At 45.3% G+C, this 25,076-nt stretch overlaps 1 long non-coding RNA gene across 1 annotated transcript; it reads right to left on the bottom strand.

The window, feature by feature from the left end:
* Window positions 1-1,060: 1,060 nt before the first annotated feature.
* Window positions 1,061-19,365, bottom strand: LOC132022555 (uncharacterized). Its single transcript, XR_009405619.1, has 3 exons — window positions 19,289-19,365; window positions 2,552-2,643; window positions 1,061-2,301 (listed from the first exon to the last, which is right to left on the bottom strand). It is a non-coding gene; the product is annotated as an uncharacterized LOC132022555 (long non-coding RNA).
* Window positions 19,366-25,076: the final 5,711 nt, after the last annotated feature.

Here is a 25,076-nt window from a genome sequence, read left to right as displayed (position 1 = left end):
CTCCCCTTGTTGGCACAACAGCTTCTCTCTCTCGCTAGGATTGACTGAGACCTAATGCTCCAACTGTGGCAATAAATCATACTTTTCTTTCCAAAGCTCTTATTTACTCTCCTTAAAGTTATGTGTAAGAACCTCTTGTGAGGACAGCATAAACCAGGCTTCCTTGGACTCCATCAGTAGATAAAGCCCTCTTCTCACTTGAGATCTAACAGGAATGACATGTAAGTATATATAAACAACAACAACAACACTAGTAGTAGTACAGTTGACCTCTGAATAATGTTGGGGGTAGGGGCACAATCGAAAATCTGCAGGTAACTTGACTCCCTAAAACCATAACTACTGATAACCTACTGTTGACCAGAAGCCTCACCAATAACAGAAACACTTCACACATATTTTGTATGTTATATGCATTATATACTGTATTTACTGTGTGTGTCAAAAAACACATGTAAGGAGACCCGCACTGTTCCACCCTGTGTCTTTCAAGGGTCAACTGTAATCTGAGTATGTTCTATGTTCCTATACTCTTCAAGCACTTTACAAACATTAACTCACAAAATACTGGGAAATACTTGGTATCTGTGACGATGACAGAAAACAAATACTGTTATCAGAGGTTGTGTTAATTACAGCTGGTGGAGAGCTACCAGGAAAGCTTCATGGAGAAAGAGGGTTTTGAACTGAGCTCTTGACATCATTAGGCTTTATAAAGGCTGAGAGGCTTCCAGGCATCAATCACATACTTTTATCAACCCCTTATCTTCTCACAAAGTATTTGAGGCCACTTATAATAAAAAAATGCAGCCATAACGTGAGGACGCCATCACTACAACACACAGATGGCCGCACACTGTCTTCTGAGTTTCCGACACAGAAGTTCTGGGGTGGGGCCCAAGAATTTGCATTTTTTAAAATTGTTACCCCAAGACTTAAAATGCAAAGGTCCCTTACAGGAGAAGGGAGAGCTGTATGAGAGAACTCAGACTAGTTCTCTGAACTGAGGTAACAATCAAAGCATCCTGCCATCTTACAGAGGACTTTCCTGACTCAGCTCCTATGTAAAACCAAAACAAAACAAAAAAAAAACAGACACTGCAATTGCTCTAAAGAAAATTGGCAGGACGAATCTTTACCCGAGGGGGTGGGAAGTGGCAGCATAAATTGTCTTCCACAAATACAGAATGATAGTAACTTAAGTATGAGAAACACAGGTATGAACTATCTTATGACGGCCTTTCTGGGGGGTGCTAAGAAGCCGCAATCTAAGAAGGCACACTGATGTTCTGGTGTTCTACCACTGATCAAGGGGGAAAGCTTCGAGCTGGGCTTTTCAAACTCCAGCGTGATCCAGGAACCTGGGATTCTAATTCCGCTGGCCTGGGTTGGGGCCCGAGGTTGGGCATTTCCCACAATCTTGCGAGGCACCGGTATGGAGCGGCAGTGGTCAGACGTGAGGACGCCATCACTACAACACACAGATGGCCGCACACTGTCTTCTGAGTTTCCGACACAGAAGTTCTGGGGTGGGGCCCAAGAATTTGCATTTTTTAAAAAAACAAACAAACAAACAAAAACAAAAAAATCCTACTTTATGGACATAGGACGTAGCCCGAAGCTATAGATATTAACATATACAACTTGATGCGTTCGGAGAGAAACATACATTTATAGACCTGTATCACCACACTCTGTGCCAGAAACCTCTTCGTCACCTCCAAAAGCCTCCTCTTGCCCTCTCTCTTGTTATTACACCTTGTGGTGACAGGAGTTTGCATTTCTTATATGTTCCCAAGTGATACTCATGCTGCTGACACATATCCCCCCGGCCACCACATTTTAAGGACCACTGGCTTAGAACATGCCTCATGAGTGTGTTGAGTGTCCCTCCTGGCTTCGCAGGAAAGTTGCGGGGGAGGGGTAGGCATTTCAAGATAAAACCACCACAATGGGCCTTCCAAGTAGGTATTTTGTGAGCTGGAAATGAAAAGGGGACCTCAGGGTTTAGGTAACGAAGATAAGGATAGCTGGCACATGTCGACATTTTCTCTGTGCACCAAATAAAGTGTTTACCTCACATTATCTCACTCAGCATCCGGCCTGGGCAGCAGAGCTGGGGTTGAAGGGGGAGCGGAGGAGCTCGCGGCCCGGGTGCGTGCCAGGAGGGAGCGTCGCGCCTCCGGTGCCGTCGCTGTGGTCTGCGGAGATACCTGCGAGGCAGGGCCGCCTGGGCCCTCAGGAAACACCTTTAGGTCCAGACAAGCAGAGGCTGGAGGCCTGAGTTCTGCTTCACAGGGCCTGCAGGAAATAAGCCAAAGAATTGGGGGGCAGGTGTTAACAATCATCTGTCTCAACCACAGAAGTACCTGAATATAGAACAGAGTTCATCAACCCTGGCGCACATGAGAAGCACCTGGATGCCCAGGACCCATCTGGGGAGACACGATTTTAAAAAACTTCCCAGCCAGGGCTGAGAACTACTGGTCTAGGTTTGACTGGGGGCCCAATGAGTGGGCAGAGCTGGGGAGCAAAAACCGGACTGACTTACCAAACAAACCACCTATTCCCAGAGTGGATCACTTCAGGGCTTCCCAAATTAGGCACCGTGGTTTCTCATGCTCTTCTTTAGATCAGAGTCACCTGAAGGGTTTGTGAAAGCAGATTGTTGGGCCTGCGCCCAGCGTTTTTAGTTCAGCAAGTCTGGAGTGGGCACAAGAATTCGGTATCTGACAGGTGATACTGATTCTACAGGTTCCATAAGTTTAGCTGCTTTGCTATTAAGACCTTAACTCCTACATAGAGAGGGCTGCCTGTTTTTCAGATTTTTTTCTATTTTTTTTTCTCAGCTTTTTTTTTTTTTTACTGAAGCAAAAAAAAAATGCAGATAGACAAAAATGAAAACATTGAAATCAACCATATCCAATGATAAACCACAAGAAGCAACAACTTTTTCCCTACACTATAAATTTAAGTACAGATTTTCTGAGAAATAATAATGATCATATGAAGAACATTATTGCTTTTAAAAGATATTTATATATTCAATTCCCCTTATATTAAAATCTATACAATAAAATTTGCTTTGGGGCGCCTGACTGGCTCAGGTAGTGGGACATGTAACTCCATCTCGGGGTTGTGAGTTTGAGCCCCACTTTGGGTGTAGAGATTATTTAAAAATAAAATCTTTAGGAGCACCTGGGTGACTCTGGCATTAAGTGTCTGCCTTCCACTCAGATCATGATCCCAGGGTCCTGGGATCAAGTCCCATATCAGGCTCCCTGCTTGGCAAGGAGCCTACTTCTCTCCCTCTCCCACTTCCCCTGCTTGTGTTCTCTCTCTCACTGTCTCTCTCTCTGTGTCAAAAAATAAATAAAATCTTTCAAAAAAAATAAATAAAATCTTTAGTAAGATAAGCTAAAATTTTAAGTTTAGAGCTATAACAGTTTATTTTTCTTGATAATACATTGAATATTTGATAATTAAAAATAGTCTTAGAAAAACTATCTCCAGCTATTTTAAATAAATGTAAAGAGGCCATAGCCCTGTTAAAATGCTTTTTAGGGGTGAATTGTAGAGGTATTATTTTGGGAAAGTCTCAAAAAAATGCTTAAAGTATGGGATCTCTATCAATGTCAGAGTTTGGCCCATAAATGTTTCCTTTTATAAACTCAGAGTAATGATCAAGAGACAATAAAGGTTTTCATTGTTTATAACCCTTTTCTCTATTGAGTAAAGCAGAGAACAGCAAAGATTAAGAGTGGAGTGCACTTAGAATCTGCTTGTCCAGGACACCCGGATGGCTTAGTCAGTTAAGCAGCTGCCTTCGGCTCAGGTCATGATCCCAGGGTCCTGGAATCTAGTCTCACATCAGGCTCCTTGCTCAGCGGGGAGCCTGCTTCTCCCTCTGCCTGCCACTCCCCCTGCTTGTGCTCTTGCAGTCTCTCTCTCTCTCTCTCTCTCTCTCTCTCTCTGGCAAAAAAAAAAAAAAAAAAGAATCTGCTTGTCTGTCACATGTGAGACAAGCATTAGAATAGTAGTCCAGACCTCCTGGCATGTGATGGTACAGCCTTTGGATATGACTGTAGCTCTTGTGAACGAAAAGTTTATAAATGCAAAGGAAGACAGAAAAGATTTTAAACAGGTCACTACAGTAAAAGACAAAAGTATAAATGAAGAGTCCAAATCTCCATGGAAGGCCAGACAAATAAAAATAACTAAAATCTGCAGCAACTGTTCTGAACAGTGAGCTTGAAATAAATTCAGGAGTCTGGCGGTCCCTGAAGGTAGTCATCAGGCACTGCCCCAGGTGAGGAGCCTCATCCTCACCCTCAGAGGTGTGTCCCCAGTCTCTCGTTGGAGACTCACTGGTCTCGCTGTTGGCCATCTGCATACAGGTGCATACTAGCTTTCTCTCCTCCCCACCACTCTGAGGCACACCCAGTCAGCGCCCGGATGCATAGCTCTAAGTCTTCACTCCTGGAGGCGAGGGCACCAACAATGGCGGAGAGCCCTTTGCTCAGGCCTGGATATACCCCTAGAAGTGCCCATGCCAGGCTTCATTCCCAGGGATTTTTTTTTTTTTTTTTTAAAGAGAGAGAGAAAGACTATGAGTGTGTCTGAGTGTGTGCATGTGAGCCGGGGGAAGAGGGGCAGAGGAAGAAGAGAGACAACCTTAAGCAGGCTCCACATCCAGCACAGAGCTCCAGGCAGGGCTCCATCTCACAACCCTGAGATCACGACCAGAGCCGAAATCAGGAGTCCGATGAGAGGTGTCACCCAGGCGCCTCTCACCCCCAAGGATTTTTAATTGATCTGAGACGGGAACCAGGCAGTTTTTTTTAATGGAAGTAGAATACAAAGACAAAAAAGTACACAAATCATAAATGTGCAACTCAATGAATTATCCAATATGTGTTTTTCCATTTTTATAACCATCGTTGAGATACACACACACATACACACACACACTCGGATATTAGAGAAGACATTTTGTCTTCTCTAAAGGTCCTGGCTTCTAACACCACAGAGATTCATGATTTTTCTGATTTTCACTATTTTATGATTATCTCATTTTTTAAAATTTATTTTTTATTTATTTTCAGCATAACAGTATTCATTATTTTTGCACCACACCCAGTGCTCCATGCAATTCATGCTCTCTATAATACCCACCACCTAGTACCTTGACCTCCCACCCCCCGCGCCTTCAAAACCCTCAGATTGGGGCGCCTGGGTGGCTCAGTTGGTTAAGCAACTGCCTTCGGCTCAGGTCATGGTCCCGGAGTCCCGGAATCGAGTCCCACATCAGGCTCCCAGCTCCATGGGGAGTCTGCTTCTCCCTCTGACCTTCTTGCCTCTCATGCTCTCTTTCACTGTCTCTCTCTCAAATAAATAAATAAATAAAATCTTAAAAAAAAAACCCTCAGATTGTTTTTCAGAGTCCATAGTCTCTCATGGTTCACCTCCCCTTCCAATTTCCCCCAACTCCCTTCTCCTCTCTAACTCCCCATGCTATTTGTTATGCTCCACAAATAAGTGAAACCATATGATAATTGACTCTCTCTGCTTGACTTATTTCACTCAGCATAATCTCTTCCAGTCCCGTCCATGTTGCTACAAAAGTTGGGTATTCGTCCTTTCTGATGGAAGCATAATACTCCATAGTGTATATGGACCACATCTTCCTTATCCATTTGTCCGTTGAAGTGCATCTTGGTTCTTTCCACAGTTTGGCGACCGTGGCCATTGCTGCTATAAACATTGGGGTACAGATGGCCCTTCTTTTCACTACATCTGTATCTTTGGGATAAATACCCAGGAGTGCAATTGCAGGGTCATAGGGAAGTTCTATTTTTAATTTCTTGAGGAATCTCCACACTGTTCTCCAAAGAGGCTGCACCAATTTGCATTCCCACCAACAGTGTAAGAGGGTTCCCCTTTCTCCACATCCCCTCCAACACATGTTGTTTCCTGTCTTGCTAATTTTGGACATTCTAACTGGTGTAAGGTAATATCTCAATGTGGTTTTAATTTGAATCTCCCTGAGGGCTAGTGATGATGAACATTTTTTCATGTGTCTGATAGCCATTTGTATGTCTTCATTGGAGAAGTGTCTGTTCATATCTTCTGCCCATTTTTTGATATGGTTGTCTGTTTTGTGTGTGTTGAGTTTGAGGAGTTCTTTATAGATCCTGGATATCAACCTTTCGTCTGTACTGTCATTTGCAAATATCTTCTCCCATTCCGTGGGTTGCCTCTTTGTTATCTCTCTCTCTCTTTTTTTAAAGATTTTATTTATTTGACACAGAGAGAGAGATTACAAGCAGGCAGAGAGGCAAGCAGAGAGAGAGGGGAAGCAGGCTCCCTGCTGAGCAGAGAGCCCGATGCGGGGCTTGATCCCAGGACACTGAGACCATGACCTGAGCTGAAGGAAGAGGCTTAACCTACTGAGCCACGAAGGTGCCTTTGATTATCTCAGGTTTTGAGCGAAGTCTTTTATGTCAGTTTCCTCTCACTGAATGCTGTATCTATAAGATTCATCAGTGTGCTTGGAGCCATAGTGTGAAAACTTCTAATACTGTTCAGTATACCATTGTATAGATATACCACAACTTGTTAATCTGTTCTGCTATTGACCGGCATTTGAGTTGTCTATGGCTTGAGCAATCACCAATCATACCGCTGCAAACATTTCTGTAAGGTCCCTCCGTGAGCGTGTGCCTAAATGTGCCTACAGTTCTCTTAGGTATAAACCTAGGATTAGAATCACTGGATCACATGGAGATGTTGGTTCCACTTTAATAGTGACTACCAAACTGCTTTCCAAGGTGGCTGTACAATTTATGCTCCCATTAACATGTTTGTGAGTTTTAGTTGTTCTACATCCTCGCAGGAGAGCAGTATTTGTAAAAACTCCCTGGGGGTTCTGCCCTGCTTCAGCTGGAGAACCACTGGTGCCACCATATGTCAAATACTTTGGAAATGGCATGAAGTCTCACATATGTTGGAGCCACAGAGGAGCAGGGGATTTAGGGTGATGTTTTCACAACCACCCAAGAAGCAGACAGGACAGATTTTTTTATTCCTATTTTGCTAATGAGGACACTAAGTCTCAAAGTTCATTGACTTGCCAGAAGGAATATAGCCGTACGGGGACAGTTGGACTAAAACCCAGGACTCCTGATTTCTATCCCTCTGTATGTTCCAATATATAACATGACATTATTCATTAGATATCCAACATATCAAGGTTTGGGTCAACTTCTCTGTTGTCTCCTGTTCCAGACTTTAAGAAAGAAAAGAAGGTAGAAGTCTCTTGGCATGACTTTGTAAGCACACATACTCTTCCTTCAGGCAGGGATGTGAAACTGTAAATAAACATGTGCCTTTGGTGCCTGGGACCAGTAGAGGGGTCGGCCCCCTCAGGAGCAATATGGCTTGAGCTTCCCTCTGACTCAGCTCTTCTCTAGCCTTGCTGGGTGACATTAGACAAGGGACTCAACCTCTGAGTCTCAATTTCCCCATTGGAAAAATGAAAATATATGTATATCTCATGTTTTAAGGAATGAATACCATATATAAAAATCTAGTACATATAAACACTCAATACAATGTAGATATTTCTTAATGTTACCAGACTGAGCCCATGAACCCTCCATCTTCACTTATTCCCTCCTTATTGGATCCTTCCTACCAATGTACAAATGCAGTTATTTCTGTTTTTAAAAATCTCTCTCAACCCTACTTCTTCCTCCAGCTTGAACCCCATTTCTCTCTTCCCAACTAATGGCCTTCAAAGCATTATACTCACTAACTGCATTTCTTCCTCTTCATGTGTTCTTGAACCTTTCCAACAAGCCTTTCACCCCCACCACTCCAACACTGACACTACTCTTTACAAAGTTGCCAATGACTTTGACTTTGGAGGATTCCTAGTCTTCATTTTACTCTCTGTCAGCAGCCACGGTGGCACAGCGGCTTCCTCCCTCCTCCTGGACACATCCTCATCTGGCTTCCAGAACTTCCCAGCACCATACTCTTCCCCTTCTCCACCTCATTGGCTGGTCCTTCTGTCTTTTCCACCTGTTTTTTCCCTTTTGCTCACTCATAAACACTAGATTGTGACAGGGCTCGTGCCTTGGACTTCTCTTTTCCATCTGCTGTCATTTCCTCAAAAATCTCATCATCTCTTAGCTTTATATACTATTATTCATTGATGACTACCCAAAATTTATTTCTGGGCCCAACCATTCTCCTGAGTTCTGAACTCATAAATCTGACTGCCTACTTGGGCTCTCCATTTGGAGGTTGAAAGGGATCTAGACTGTAAATCCCCACCGCTGAATTTCTGATCTTTCCTGCACCCCCTTAGTCTTTCCTCTTGGTTCACGGCAACTCCCTTTTTCTAGTCGCTCAAGTAAAAGACCTCAATGCTCTGTTTAACTCCTTTCTTTTCCTCACTCCCCACAACCAATCCATTAGCAAATCTTTGGTTCTATTTTCTCCAGAATCTCACCACTGCTCCATTTCTGTTACTACTTTGGTCTTCCATGGATTACTTTCTTGGATTACTGCAAAGGCTTCCTAACTGGCTTCACCCTGTCCTTCACAGGTTACTCTCAGACAGCAGCTCAAGGGATCCTATTAAAATGCAAATAAAAAAAAATAATAATAAAATAAAATGCAAATCAGATCATGTCACTCCTTGGTTTAAACTATATAGTTGCTTCCCACCTTGTTCAGCATAAATTATCACACTAACAAGAGCTCTCCATAATCCTCACCCCCCCTCACCCCCTCACCCTCCACATCCCCCCAACTCCCCCACCCCCCCCCCCCCTCGCACACACTTTTCTGACCTCATCTTCTACTCTTTCTTGTGCCCATACCGTCACAGCTGGCCTGTTTGTTGATCCTTAAACTCGCCAGCCACGCTCCTGACTCTGGGCTTTCTCATTTGAATCTTTCCAACAAGGTTCTGCCAGGGCCAAGAGTGCTTCTAACCCAGTTATTTTCTCCTCACCACCTCCTTTCTTTAAATGTCATCTTCTCAGGAAGGCCTTCCCTAAACTCCTTACCTTACGCTGTACCCTTCTTTATTCTCTCCCGAGCACTTCTCACCACCACAAGCAAGACACACGCATTGCTGTTGTTGTTGCTGTTATTTATTCCATTTCCCAACTGTGTTCCCTACGGGAACGTACGGGGCACCAAGGCAGGGCTTTTGCCATTTTGGTTCACTCCGATTTCTCCGGCAGCTGCAGTGGTGCTTGCTTATCATACAAGCTCAGCAAATATTGGTTTAATGAATGAATCAGTCCCTACTCTCAAATGAAAAAGCAAACAAACATCCTCAGTGGAAAAGATCCTGGGGGAAATCCTCAAGAGTTCTCTGGCCTCTTAGACATACAACTTATTCGAAGGGGGAAATTGTTTTGGTTTTCCCCTTTACTTCTGAAAGTTCTGTTTAACAAAAACTACTCATGCCTGCCGCCAGGAACACCTTGCCAATCTTTAATATGCCTTAACATGCACAGTAAAGGACGGAGAGTAGGAGCCCAGGAAAGGGGCGAGGAAAGGGGCAGGAGAGCAGAGGAAGACGAATGAAGGGACCAGAGCTGCCAGGAACACCCAAGCACAGAAACTGGACTTGCCCTGGGTCTTTCTGCCTCAACTAGGTCCTCAAGCAGCCTTCTTGTCTGCAGCTCTGCTCCCTGGTCACCCCCGCCCCCAACTCAGGTTCATCACCCCTCCCAACAAAGAATCCTTCTGGCTGCTTGCGTCACTATTGGGTGCAGCCTTCCTATTTAAAATTTGCTTCATATAATAGTGTGTATTCAGAAAGAACAAAAAACCACTTACAGCCAGTGTAAACACCATTTCTCTAAGGGGGAGAGAGGGTGGAAGGGATGTGGACTGCCTCAGCACTTGATAAAGACGGGGCACTTGGCCTTCCTGACTCGCACACCTCCATGATGAAGGAATGGCTGGGGGTTCCTGGGGGGTGCAGCTGGTTAGGTGTCACACTCTTGGTTTCAGTTCAGATGGTGATCAGGTTGTGAGATTGAGCCCCATGTCAGGCTCTGTGCCTAGCAGAGAGTCTGCTTGGATTTTTCTCTCCCTCTGCCCCTACCCCCCTCAAAACACACACCCCCTTCAATCAATCAATCAATCAATCAGCCAATCAATCTTAAAAAAAAAAAAAAGGCCAACCCCAGTTCTCCAGCAGGACCAGCTAGCAAAGGCAGAGGAGCCAGCCTCTCCCACGTGGTATGATGTGAGAGGCACCAAAGCCTGTTGCTCTGGTCACCTGCCAGAGGGTCTGCCCTGCTCTGATTAGGACCGCTCTTCTTTTTTGCTGGGTCTCCAGGAGTTGCCTATCAAAGCCCCAGATGCCCCGCGGAAGGCAGAGAGTCTCATGCAAGAGAGTCACTCACACTTACCGCATGGGCACATCCCGGTCTGCACCTCCAAGTCCTGTTCACCTCCCCAAACAGCTACCCCACAGCCATCTTTGGCTTTGGGGTACAGTACACAGACTAAGGTCATAATCTTCCTTCAAGAGGACCCATATCTGGAAGAGGCCTGTAGGAGACCTGGGGCTCTTTGGGGCTTCCAGGGCCAGGATGTGCTCTAGAAGAAGAGCAGAGGCTCTGGGATAGAGAGAGGGCATGTCCTTTGAAGCACAGTCCTTTAAAGCACAGGGCTCAGCATGGGGCCCCTCTCGCCTGGATCGAAGGGCTATGTCTCCCATGTTTCTGGGGAGGAAAAGAGAGGACAGAGAAGTAAGAGGGAGGGAGAAGGGAGGATTGTGTGCGCAGAATGAGATGCTGCCTGCAGAGCGGCACACAGGGAGGAGACCCTGGGCAGTCAGGGGGCTAGACTGAAAGTGGAGGAAGGGAAAGTCGGGAGAGGAAAAGTGGGAAAGCAGGTGAGTGGGAAGTAAAAGGGCCCTGAAAATGAACCTACTTTATAAGTAACCTTGGGTATAGTTCATTTATGTAAGTATAATATGTTTTTTTGTTTGTTTGTTTTTTACTGAACTATTCCTCATACTCCCCAGTTCATGGCACGTTATCATCATCATTACTATATCATTGGGTGGTAAAGAACAATCTCATTTTATGTATGTGTCTCCTGCATTTGCTCTCCATTCCCCACTCCCCACCTCCCATCCCCCACTGGCAATCATTCTGATGTATTAAAGAGTATTTTGTAAGGTTCCTCTTTCTTCATCTCTGGGTGCAGTGGCCATGTGTCTCGGCCACGCCCGAACCAGGAGACCATCCCTCTGCAGAGACCTGTTATGTCTCTTTGAAGTGATCATGCATCCTCCATGTCCAGTAGGAGACTTAGACAGCTCCTTCCCAGACCTCAGAAGAACAGAACCACGTTAAAACTGCCACAAGACCCTGACAACCCCAGGGTGGACTGGCAAAGGTCACTCCACCTGGGATCCCAAAGGAGAAGTCAAAATCTCATTAGAAGTATTTTCATCTATAAATGAGTCCCTGCAGGTTTATTGCTCTCATGTTGTTTTGCCGCCTATTACATCCAATGTAACATATTTTTTATTTTTTGTGATTTATTTTTTAAAGATGTATTTATTTATTTGAGAAAGAGAGTGTGTGTGCACAGTTGGGGGGCAGGGTGGAGGGGCAGAGGAAGACAGAATCCCAAGCAGTCTCCCCACTGAGTGTAGAACCCGACACAGGGCTTGATCTCACAACCCCAAGATCATGACCTGAACCGAAATCAAGAGTGGGACGCTTAACCGATGGGGCCACCCAGGAACCTCCATCCAATGTAGTTAATCTTTTAACTGCTAAAGAAGAGTTTGGCATATTTTATATAGTAGATACAGCAATGTTTTGTACTTACTTATTCTCGGGAAACATCTCTTAAGTTTCTGGCTGCTCCAGGCACAGTCATTTTGATCATTTTTCTCTCACATATTCCAGCCATGTCTTCCATCGAAACATTTCCTAATCTTTCTATTGTCATTCTACTTAACTTTGAACACCAAAAATACGGGTCGATTTTCATTGACTTAAAATTGTTGACTAATTGGGGTGCCTGGGTGGCTCAGTGGGTTAAAGCCTCTGTCTTCAGCTCAGGTCATGATCCCAGGATCCTGGGATAGAGCCCCACATCAGGCTCTCTGCTCAACGGGGATCCTGCTTCCTCCTGCCTGCCTCTCTGCCTGCCGACTTGTGATCTCTGTCAAATAAATGAATAAAATCTTAAAAAAAAAAAAGTGTTGACTAATTGACTCCCAATTATAGTATCCGAAGTTAGACTTTTAAAATCTGTTTGATAGGATTGCTGTGTGTGTGTGTGTGTGTGTGTGTGTGTGTGTGAGACACAGAGAGAGAGACAGACAGATCAACTGAGGGAGAGAGAGAGAAAAATCTTACATATCTAAATCATCCAGAGGCCAATTTAAAATAAACTTTAAGCATTGATCTTAATTTTTTCTCTTCAATAAGATATTTAAATCTTAATGTAAACTAAGTATACCTTTGTAGTAATATGTTGTTATTTATGGAATTTGACTTACACTATAGGGAAACAAATACTAAGGTCTGTTAGATCCTTAGCAAAACTACCACTCTCTCCCAAGTGTACTTTTATTTTCCAGGTATGTGGGCATATGCTAACTGGTTTAGGAAACTACAAGAGTGTGAAACAAGTAGAGGGAAGCTTATCATTAAGAAGTCTCTGATAGGGATGCCTGGGTGGCTCAGTTGGTTAAGCAGCTGCCTTTGGCTCAGGTCATGATCCCAGCGTTGTGGGATCGAGTCCCACATCGGGATCCTTGCTCCGCAGGGAGCCTGCTTCTCCCTCTGACTCTGCCTTCCACTGTCTGCCTGTGCTCACTCTCGCTCGCTCTCTCTCTGACAAATAAATAAATAAAATCTAAAAAAAAAAAAAAAAAAGAAGTCTCTGATGGGGGTGCCGGGGTGGCTCAGTGGGTTAAAAGCCTCTGCCTTCAGCTCGGGTCGTGATCCCAGGGTTCTGGAATCGAGCGCCAAGTTGGGCTCTCTGCTCAGCAGGGAGCCTGCTTCCTCCTCTCTCTCTCTCTGCCTGCCTCTCTGCCTACTTGTGATGTCTGTCTGTCAAATAAATAAATAAAATCTTAAAAAAAAAAAAAAAGAAGTCTCTGATGGTAATATTTCTGTTAGGTCAAAGTTAAAAATATCGAGTAAGTAAGAAACTATAAAAAGTTAAGTCCATGATTATCAGAACTGTATCTGAAGACCAACTCTTCAAGAATGTGGGCTCTGAGACAAGGGACAGAAGGTAGGGAGAAACCACAAACTGGTCCAAGGAACACTCTCCCGTCCTGAGAAGCAGAGGCTGGTCTGTTACCTTTGTAGGTCCCCTCGCCATCAATCTAAAGTGTGGATCTCTAGGGGAACCAAATGGTTGTCACTCTGGGAGGGTTAGGACCACTGGATCATGGCCATTCTTGCCAGATCAGGATTTCAATACATGGTCAGCTGGTGCTACAATAATTAGGGACTGCCAAAAATACAGGCAAGCTCTTGAAGTGAAGAAGAGCCTTCCTTGTGTCTGCCCCCAGGATGTTTGGAGCTATCTGGGAACTTGGAGCTAGAAGCCTCAGCTTCTAGCCCTGGCTTTGCAGGTGACTATGTGACCTACTATCATTTATAATATGTCTTATGTTCCAGCATCCACTCCCCCAAGGCTGCAACTTCGTGCAAATTAGGAAAAGGTGCTCTAGGCAGACAGACAGACAGAGCCCCTCATTGAAGGCGTCTGGCCTGGAGGATGGAGTACCAGCTATTTGACCGCCCCCCCCACCCCGCACCACATCATCCACAAGCCAGAACACTGTCATTCCCCATCAGTTTTCAAACAAGCTTTGTCCCTCTTGAAAAACCCTCCCTGTGGACACCCTCCAAAGACTACCCCAAAACTCGGTTCCCCCTTCTCACCCTTCAATAAGGTCACCATGTGGCTAAACCTAAGGGACAGTTTTTTTCTCATTTTATAAGCTCTCAGGAAAGTCTGATCACTCTCTCATTAAAATTATATTCCCTTGGCCCCTATGGCACCACACACTCCTGGTTCTCCTCCTCTCTCTCTGGCTTTTCGATTGCTCTGGCTGGGGCTTCCTCCTTGAAACCATGTTTAGGGACACCTGGTGGCTCAGGTGGTTAAGCGGCTGTCTTCAGCTCAGGTCATGATCCCAGGGTCCTGAGATCAAGTTCTGCGCATTGGGCTGCTTGCTCAGTGGGGAGCCTGTTTCTCTCTCTGCTTTTCTCTGACTCTGCCTGCCACTCTGTCTACTTGTGTGTTCTCTCTCTTTCTGACAAATAAATAAATAAAATCTTAAAAAAAAAAAAACCTTAAAAAAAACAAACATGTTTAAATGTGAGCCTTCCTCAAGCCTCAATCCTGACCTTCCTATCTTCCCATTCTAGACTCTTTCATTGGGGCCAAGGCTCTCAAATACTATTTCCATAGCCAGGGCAACTCTCATTCCTGCATCCTCCCATTCGCCCCAGGAAGGAGCTGTCTGGAGCACCTCTCCTGGCTGTCTCTCCATTACTTACCACTCTCCTCCAAAGACCACGTAATTGAGCTGATGGGAAAGATTGGGGAAAGAATGCACTAGCTCTGGTGACAACATGGCCGGGGCTGGCAACCTCCCCAGCAGACCAGAAGGCTGGCAATGGGGGTGGAGAAGTTCAATTTGAGGTAAAGGTATGACGAAGCCCAATGATGGCTGTAGATTTCCAGCTGCATTTCAACTTGAGCAGCAATAAAATTGGTCTACTAATTCCAAGTGGCAGTCTGATCTTAACTCTCAGTTGATTCTGAACTTGGATGAAAGGGGTTGGATTTGTTTCCTCTTCACCACTAAAATCCACTCCATGGTCTACAAACCAGGAAAACTTAATAAATGGGCACCACAGGGCATCTGGGTGGCTCAGTGGGTTAAACCTCTGCCTTTCACTCAGGTCATGATCTCAGGGTCCTGGGATCAAGCCCCACATCAGGCTCTCTGCTCAGCAGGGAGCCTGCTTTCCCCCAGTCCCCTGCCTGCCCTTGCACTAACTTGTGATTTTTTTCTATCAAATAAATAAACAAAATCTTAGGGAAAAAAAAAAAAAGAAAAGAAATAGGCACCAAGATAGGAGAAATAAGATATACCCAGAAAGAAGGATGCTTCAGGTGTGGCTGGGCTAGAAGGTTGTCAGTACTTGTAAGCAGAGGGCTTCCAGGTCTCTGACTGCTTTAAGACACAGCAGTTTAATGAGACTGGTGTCAAGGGGCTTGGGCAAACCCAGGCCTTTGCAACCTCAGTGCATACAGGCTGTGAAGGATTTTGCAATTTACAGATCTAAGCGGGTGCACCCAACATGGGGATTAGAGGAGTGTCTCCATCACTTAAAGCATACAGAGTTCCAGTGAAAAAAAATTCTTTAGGCACTAGTGGTCAGGAAAATTTCTTGCTGATCCTACCATATTTCTTTGCCAGGAACCGCCCAAGGGAAGCCATTTCACCTCAAATGTCCTGTAAAGGGAGCTAGGTACCACTGGGGTGAGAGCTGTGGTTCTTGAACTCTTAACATTCTTAAGACTCACCTACTGAGTTGTTTACTTTCCTGGGCTCCCTCCCTCGATTCAGTAGCTCTGGGGTGAGCATTTCTAACAAGCTCCCAGGTGGAGCCGTACTGTGGACTACTGAGAACACCGGGTTAGAACGAACCAGTTGTGCGGTTCTAGCATTAGATGCATTAAATCAACTACCTCAAATGCTCTTCCTCTCTGTTATGTTGAACTGAACCCATTTGCTTTAGTGCCAAGGAGTGAACTGAAATGGAATTAACCTCCTGGATCCTTAAGACTTACCTACAGACTCCTAGAATCACCCTGAAGCCTCACCATGTGGATCAAAAATACTCTAGATTTGTTACCTAAGCCCAGCCATGGCTTTGATCAGAGATTCAAATAAGGGACTTTTGTGATGGTTGGCAGGCCATCTTCTTGGGCATTAATGAAAATATTAGTAAATCAAAGGCTCAGAAAGAACAGCAAAAGGCAGGGCGCCTGGGTGTCTCAGTCAGTTAAGCATCTGCCTTCTGCTCAGGTCATGATCCCAGAGTCCTGGGTCTCCCTGCTCAGGGGAGAGCCTGCTTCTCCCTCTCCCTCTGGCGCTCCCCCTGCTTGCGCTCACACTCTCTCTCTCTCTCTCTGTCAAATAAATAAGTAAAATATTAAAAGGCCTGTGCCTTTTACATACTGTAACATACTGTCCCCAGGAATCAAGGAGGAACTGGATTGGTTTAGAAACCAAACTCTAGTAAGGCTCTTCTGAACTCTTTTCTCAACTGGCCCCTGACCCCTGGGCTTCCATGTTTATCTCTACATTGTCCAGTGTTAGTAAGAATCCTGTTAAGTCAGTTTAACCAGAATCCCACCTCCCCTTGATATCTAATCAGGTTCTTCGTCCTCCAGCACCCCCAGGCGATGTCCAATCTCCCTGGCCTGCATTCAGCAAGAGTCCTGTGAGGTGGGCTTAGCCAGAAACCACCCCCCAACTCCTGATGCTTCTTCTGAGTGATTTTTCCATCCACACACACCCCTCCTCACTCTTTGGCTGTATATTCCCACTTGCCTATGCTGTATTCTGAGTTGAGCCCAATCTCTCTCCCCTAATGCAAAACCCCATTGTAGTGGTTCCTACCCCAGAGTCTGCCTTACCGTTCATTCTCTAAAAAGATCTCTGAATACTTGTTTCTTTAACAAAACTTTGATCTTGAAGTCAGAATGAGAGCAGCTGGAGAGGGAAAAATAAATAAAAGCATGTAAGAATGATAACAGAGGGGGTGTCAGCAGGGGGAGCCTGGGGTCCGACCAGAGACATACCTTGGTTGTTCGCAGCCAGTATCTATTCTGATCATCTAGCATGGGGCCTTACCACCACGGCCATGTAGAGAGAAGGATTTCCTTAAAAGACAGGCTTTGATCATGGAGGTCAGGCTAGTCCAATATGAAAGGTGAAATGAGATATGTATGCTTGGACCTAACCGCTCTTAAAGAAGGTGTAAACAACTTTCTGTTTGTTTTGGTTATTACTAGATCAGAAAGGTTGACTAGAGGGAGGTGAACTCTCATAGAGGGAGGTGAAATTTCAGAGAAGAGGCTGGAATATTCTAGACCCTGCCACCCCAACCAGAGAAGTACAGTTCCAGGAAGCTCTTGAGAAGTACCTTCGTAAAAGGTCAGATAAGGAGTCAACAATAAGTTTAATTGGGGAATCACCCTTTAAAGATTGCGACAGTTATAACAGGTAGTCACATAACCATGGCCAGACTGGAGGGGGGAGGTCTGGGAAGATGAGCACAGAATGCTTCTAGCATTACCAGTGGGCTTTAAGGGGGCTTAGTCATGACAGGAGACAATGCAGGCCTGGCATGTGCCCTGAGGGAACCTACCCAGGAAACTTCTGCAGGAGGACATTCAGGAAAGGCCCAGGAAAATGAAATGCGCTGCTTGAAAACCAGGCAGGACATTGGTAGATGGAGTCCAGGCCTAGGTTATATACCGGTCCAGGATGCTAGCTCCATCCACGACAAACACCCAGCCCAAGAGGAGAGATAAAGGAGGGCAAGACCCATGTCGACAGCTGTATTTCTGGCAGACTCAGAACTTCATTACTTCACGTTGTTTGCTGGGGTGGACCCCACAAGACAGAGTCTCAGGAGTGCACCAGGAAAGCAAACGTCTTGACTCAAAAGCAAAGGGAAAGGAAGAGTAAAACACTAATCGATACAGCAAAAACATCGCTGGCTTGCCTCATAAAGAAGGAAATGATCAACTTAAGAAGAACATTAAAGGGACACCAGGGAGGCTCAGTCATTTAAACCTCTGCCTTCGGCTCAGGTCGTGATCCCAGGGTCCCGAGATAGAGGGGCATCAGGCCCCTCAGTCAGTGGGGAACCTGCTTCTCCCTCTGCCTGTCATTCCCCCTGCTTGTGCACGCTCTCTCTTTTTCTGACATATAAATAAATTGGGGGGGGGGGAAGGCACATTAAAATGTTAAAAATGGGGCCGAATCTTCCTAAAAAGAAAAGTGGAATGACAGAGGCAAATGGATATCAGAGACACATCCCACTTCACAGAAAAAAACCAGACAGTCCCTGCTGCCTTTGAGACAACTTGAATACCCAAGAGAAAAGCATTGCTCTGTGGCCTAGCACATGGGCGACAGGTTGCGCCCCCCAAAACCCAGAGAAGAGGCTCAAAACCATCACCACAAACAAATATGTGCAGCGTACTGTTCTAGGTTCTGGGACTCCATCATGGAACATATAGCCAACAGCAGATTTGGTTGAGAAATCCTCTAGGAATGGTTCTCCAGATTAAAAAAGTAATAAAACTGCTTTAGGAGGCCGGTATTACAGGCCTAAGACATTCTGGACAAGAGGCAATAGTTCCTAGGGGCTTGGAAAAGCTGATAAATATTCAGAGGTTTTGCCAGGCACAACTTTGGTAGCTTGAAAGCTTCCACGGGGGAAATACTTACACCAAGGAAACTGGCAAATGCTAGAAATCAGGGTCTCTCTCTCTCTGTCTCCTCAAGGGAGCCAACTGATCTGCACCCCACTGCAAGGGCAGCTCGTAAGAACTGGTTTTTACAGAGACATGGGGGAAAGAGAAATTAGGGGGTTTTAATTATACAGAATGGGGAAGAAAGGAGGCTCTGGCGAATCCTGGACCATCATTAAAAATTTCTAGGGACGCCTTGGTGGCTCAGTGGGTTACACCTCTGCCTTCGGCTCCAGTCATGATCTCCGGTTTCTGGGATCCAGTCCCGCATGGGGCTCTCTGCTCAGTGGGGAGCCTGCTTCCCATCTCTGTCTGCCTGCCTGTCTACTTACGATCTCTCTCTCTCACACACAAATAAATAAAATATTTTTAAAAATTTTTTCTAAAATTTTCAAGAGGGTGGGAAGGTTTCAGTTTCCAGATAGGATATGGTACACCTAGGCCATAATTAACCTCTGGATGAAAGAGGTCTCCCAACCCCAAAAGGCTCACGGGTCAAGCACTGTAGCAAACTGCCATGGAGACTCAGAGGCATTCAGACAAGGCTGATAGCGACAAGATTTTCTCTTTCCTGTTTTCTCAGTCTTCCTTCCTTCCCTCAGCTACCGATAGGCCTCTGCCAGGGTTTGCACCTGGCACCAGTACTATGTGTGTGTTCTGAGATTCCAAGAACCTTATTTTGATTGAAGTCGATACTCACCATGATTTGGGCTGCCCATCACCCGCCACCTCTTCCCCCTCCTTAAGAGTCTTGGTGGGAGGCCGAGTCTCTCTCCTATTATAGAACGAGAAATGCCATTTACTCACTTTCCCAGCTTCCCTTGCAGCCATATGACACGGGTGCGGCCACATGACCAAGGCCCAGTCAGTGAGACACACTCACCCAGAGCTTTGAATCCGGAGTCAGTGATATACAGACACGGGGGCCTGGCAGAGAATTCTCCACGGAGAGGGCGGTGCACAGCTCAGGAGTGGACAACTGGGTCTTCATGGGCCAGCTGACAGGTCACACCACTCAAAGCCAGGTTTTCCAGTCCCCCCCCTGCAACTCCCCCAACTCTTCAAAGAACTAACCATAAATTTCTTCTCTGCTTAAATCAGGTAGAACCCCCTTGTAGAGCTCACAGCTGATAATCATGGCTGATACAACAGGTCTAAATGCCACACGGACCAGCAGATGGGCTCATGTTATTCTAAGTTTCTCAGGTGTGGGGCTGGTGCTGGGGTAACCGGCTATGTCCTGTTAACCCTTTGGACTCCAACAGTGGAACATAGAAGAGACACTGGCTGCAACCATAGAGGGAACCCCCCGTCTCTTCCCAGGCACTGAGTTCAGTGAGCTTGAACATAAGAAGTTTGTGTGCAGGATCCTGGGTGGCTCAGTCAGTTAAGCATTTGCCTTTGGCTCAGGTCATGATCCCAGGGTCCTGAGATCAAGTCCCACACCGGGCTCCCCACTTAGCGGGGAACCTGCTTCTCCCTCTCCCTCTGCCTGCAGCTCCGTTTGCTTGTGTTCACTCTCTCTCTCAAATAAATAAATAAATCTTAAAAAAAAAAAAAAAAAAAGGACAAGTTTGTGAAAGAGATAGCTGTGCGCTTCCATGTCTGTGGGCTTCATCTTACAAGCACGTGGAGATCCGATCTGGTAGCTTTCACTGCTCCTTGGGAATGTAAGACTGTATTTCAGAACATCTAAATACCACCACGGAAGGGGGAGAAACTGCCAAATAAACTTTAACACAACACTTGTCACTTAAAATGTTGATCTTATACTTACTTAACAAGCTCTTTTAGACTTACTTAGACATAGATTTTACCATATGTTGTTCTTGTGCATACATAAAAAGGAAAAACATGAGCAAAATAACCAAGTATTCTTAGAAGCGCTTTATATTCAGAACCCAAATATTCTGAATCATGTTTGTTTTCAGAGTTGGAAAAGAGCTTTTAGTGAATATCATTTTACTTTTTTCCTAAGCCTTCACACAAGTCTAGAACATACTCGGCATACAGATCTTTTTACATTAAGAACTCTGTTTTACAGTGTTTCCCTTTCTCACATTTCCTTCAAGCTTTTTTTCTTTTTCTTTTTTTTTTTTAATTTATTTATTTGATAGACAGAGAGAGATCACAAGTAGGTAGAGAGGCAGGCAGAGAGAGAGGGGGAAGCCGGCTCCCTGCCGAGCAGAGAGCCCGATGCAGGGCTCGATCCCAGGACCCTGAGATCATGACCCGAGCTGAAGGCAGAGGCTTAAACCACTAAGCCACCCAGGGGCCCCTCCTTCAAGCTTTTTGATTTGAAATAACTTTGGACTCACAATAACTTGCAAAAATAGCACAAACAGTTCCTATAGGGGCGCCTAGGTGGCTCAGTCAGTTAAGCATTTGCAATTGGCTCAGGTCATGATCCCAGGGTCCTGGGATCGAGCCCCATAGCCAGCTCCCTGCTCAGCAGAGAGCCTGCTTCTCCCTCTCCCACTCACCTTGCTTGTGTTCCCTCTCTCGCTATCTCTCTCTGCCAGAAAAACAAATTAAAAAAAAAAAAAAAAAAAAAGAGTTCCTGTATATGTACTAACTAGCTTCCCCTCAGGTTTCAAATTACCTTTCAAAAATTGAGATCTCATGCTCATACCACAAAATTCACCCTTTGAAAATATACAGTTCAATGGTTTTTAATATGCTTACCATCATCACTACATATTCCAGAATGTCTCCATCACCCCCCCCCCCAAAAAAACCTTACACCCATTAGCCATTATCCCCCAGCCCAGTGCGCCTACTCTCTTACCTGCAACCACTAATTCACCTTCTGTCCCTATGGCTGGGCCACTTTTTAAATCAGAGTGGCCTGTGTGATCGCAGTGTCACCTTCTGCGTCATCAAGAGCACTGGCGATGGAGCTTTTTACAAAAGTGCTCTGCTCCGTCTGCTGGGTTTTCTTCCAAGCTGCTGATGCCCGTTCTTCCAGTTTTGATGCACATGGCAGGCAATGACACGTCCATTGTAACAGCTGCCTGGCAAATGAGATTGTCATTTGACTCCCCATTTTATAGAGGTTAAAATGTGGAGGGGGAAAAAAAGCTCACCTCTTAGTATTGATGAAACTCTGTGATGGAAGTTTATTTGGGACATTTCAACTTAGTTGGTATTGCATCACTGTCAAACATCATATTGTCATGTGTTTATATTGTCACCTGATCCCGTTGCAGAGCTTCTGGCAAACCCGTTGGACAAAAAAACAGCTGAGCAAATACGAGACAGGAATGAGGATAGTGATCCTCTTTTCACCGTAGGGGGCACTGGGCATTTAATTAAAGAACTGTTCTGCTCCCATTTCAGAGCCTTCTTGGAGGAAAGGCTAAATTACCTATCAATTGACAAAGGAACCCAAAGAAACACTGGAGAGTAGGGTGTCGGCGTAGAGGGTGGCCTCATAAAGGTGGGAGCAGGACAACAGGTTTCTAATCCTCGCTTCAGGAAGTCCCCTGCCATGACGGAAGCACAGAGAGACCACGCTTGCCTCCTCTCCAGTCCTCACTAACAACACGCTGGTGATTTTCTGATTGTCCGTTCCCCACCCCTTTCTGCCCAGCTCTGTGCCTGGGCAGGCTGACTGCTACGGACTACATTCCATGGTCATGATAGTCCCCTCGCTTCCTGGGGGTCTGGTCGACAGGAGCGAGTTCAGATGGTGGGACAAGCAAGTAGGCAGGTGTTTCTCTTCCCCCACAGCCTCCCCTCCCCCTGGGAGCAGTCAGGGCCAGTTTTGGCACTGGTTTCTTTCCTCTGCCACAGTCCTGTTTGGCAGCATTTCGGCCTTGGCTAGAGCTCTCACTGAGTTCTGGTAAGAGCTCCCTTCCCTGATCCTCACGAGAACTTCCCTCTATAGAGTTCCTGGATGCTTCTGTGTCCTTTGTTAGTACCCTTAACCTTGCCCAGGCCTCTGTAAATAATCCCTTTGCTATATTCCCCTCAATTATCTCTTTGAGTATACCATGTGTTTCCTGCTGAAACACACAGTCCTTGCCCCAGGAGGAGTGACTCACACACAGCTTGGTGCCTCTCCTCCTCTCTGTCCGGATGTGTGCCCTTGCAGTAGGCACCCAGTCCTTTCTCCCACAAAGCACAATTTTGTTGGGCCTGGCTCTGTTTCTGCAACAGGGTGTCTGCCGTTGGTAGCCAATAGGTTTAAATTCAGTGGAAAGATACTTAAAAACCCAGTTTTGTCTACTAATCAAAGCTGTGGGGCACCTGGGTGGCTCAGTGGGTTAAAGCTGTCTTCTACACTCCAGTTTTAAGCAATTAAAAAGCTGAGATTAAAATAATATAATTAATTAATTGATTGATTGATTTAAAAGCTGGGATTTTGTTCCCTAAGATCTAGTTCTCTGTTGCTCTGAATTCAGAAGATAGGAGGCATTATTCATGGGTGCCCTTAAATCCCACAACCACTCCCATATTTATATCTCAAGTTTCAGCTCCCTATAGAAAGCTATATTGTTTGGAATGCCTGGGTGGCTCATTCGGTTAATCAAGCGTCAGCCTTCGGCTCAGGTCATGATCCCCGTGTTCTGGGATGGAGTCCTGCATCAGGTTCCCTGCTCAGCGGGGAGTCTGCTTCTCCCTCTGCCTGCTGCTTCCCCCTGCTTGTGCGCGCTCTCTCTCTCTCTCTGATAAATAAATAAATAAAAGCTATATTGTTTAGCAAGCTGTTCAAAACAAATATATCCATGACAAACTTATGATCTACGTCTTTCTACCCCAACCTTCTCCAATGTTCCCTATTTCATCCTATCCATTCTCCACCCAGTTGCTGGAAACCAGAAAGTCATTCTTGAAACCTTCTTAACCCTGAAATATACAAATTTTCAAATACTATAGATCCTGCCTCTGAACAGATCATTAATCCACCCATCCTCTCTCCATCTGCTGCAACCTTGGTATAAGCCACCATTAACTCTTGCTGGGACTGTAATAATGGCTTTTTTAAAAAGTCTTAAGATGTAAACACACTATAAGAGACAAAAATTTGCCCTTTTCTAGAGTCTCAAATGTATCATGAAGCTTCCAGAAGTTCAAAATAGCTAAGAAAACATTCATTCTAGTATAGAATGAATTCTAGTCATTTTTTCTAATAGTAAGTGACATTTTTTTCTTACTTTTTTTTTTTTAAGTAAGCTCTACACCCAATGTGGGGCTTGAACTTATGACCACACAATCAGGAGTTGCACGCTCCACTGACAAAGCAAGCCAGGCATCCCAAGTGACATATTTTTAAAGATTTTTATTTATTTATTTGACAGACAGAGATGACAAGCGGGCAGAGAGGCAGGCAGACAGAGAAGGGGGCAGCAGGCTCCCCACTGAGCAGAGAGCCTGATGCAGGGCTTGATCCCAGGACCCTGGGATCATGACCTGAGCCGAAGGCAGAGGCTTTAACCCACTGAGCCACCCAGGAGCCCCTTAAGTGACATATTTTTAAATGAAAGCACCTAACTACAGTATCTAAGGGCCTTAAGACAAAAAAGTAACTGATCAAGGTTTTGGAGCTGTAGGAACCATGAAGGGTGTGCTCCAGGTTTGCAAGTGCTCCCTAGGTTGAGAACTGAGCCATATCTGGAGGTCAATAATAGCATCATTGTTCTTGGAGATATGTAATAAGGAAGACACCTTTTTTTTTTTTTTTAAGATTTTATTTATTTATTTATTTCACTGACAGAGATCACAAGTAGGCAGAGAGGCAGGCAGAGAGAGGAGGAAGCAGGCTCCCTGCTGAGCAGAGAGCCCAATGTGGGGCTCGATGCCAGGACCCTGGAACATGACCTGAGCCAAAGGCAGAGGCTTAAACACTGGCAGTGGGTTAAAAACTGAGCCACCCAGGTGCCCCAGGAAGACACCTTTGACCCCAGTATCCTCCAGGGCTCTCTACCCAAGTTTGTTGCTGTTGTGGGCTGAATTGTGTACCCCAAAAAGATATGTTCAAGTCCAGTCCCAGTGAATGTCCTGTTATCTAGAAATAGATCATTGCAAATGTATTTAGTTAAATGAGGTCACATTGAATTAGGGTATGATTGGTGTCCCTATAGGAATAGGAGAATAAACACAGACACTGATACAGAGGAAAGGAGGCCACAAGAAGACAGAGGCAGGGATGAGAGAGACACTGCCACAAGCCAAGAACACCTAGGGCTACCAGATGCCGGAAGAGGCAGAGAAGTATTCTCCCCCGGAGCCTTTGGAGGGAGCATAGCTCTGCAACATTGATTTCGGATTATCTCTATTATCTCTAGAACCATGAGACAATACATTTCTTTTGTTTTAAGCTACCCAGTTTGTGGTACTTTGTTACAGAAGCCATGGAAACTAATAAACCAGCCTTTAGGAATATAGTCCTCAAGAACACCAATTGGCAAACTATGGCCCATTGGCCAAACCCAGCTCACTGCCTGTTTTTACATGGTTCATGAGGTAAGAACTCTTTTTTCTTC

The sequence above is a fragment of the Mustela nigripes genome, chromosome 7 (genome assembly GCF_022355385.1).
Source record: "Mustela nigripes isolate SB6536 chromosome 7, MUSNIG.SB6536, whole genome shotgun sequence".
NCBI classification, from domain to species: domain Eukaryota; kingdom Metazoa; phylum Chordata; class Mammalia; order Carnivora; family Mustelidae; genus Mustela; species Mustela nigripes.
This window is presented reverse-complemented; position numbering and strand designations above follow the sequence as displayed.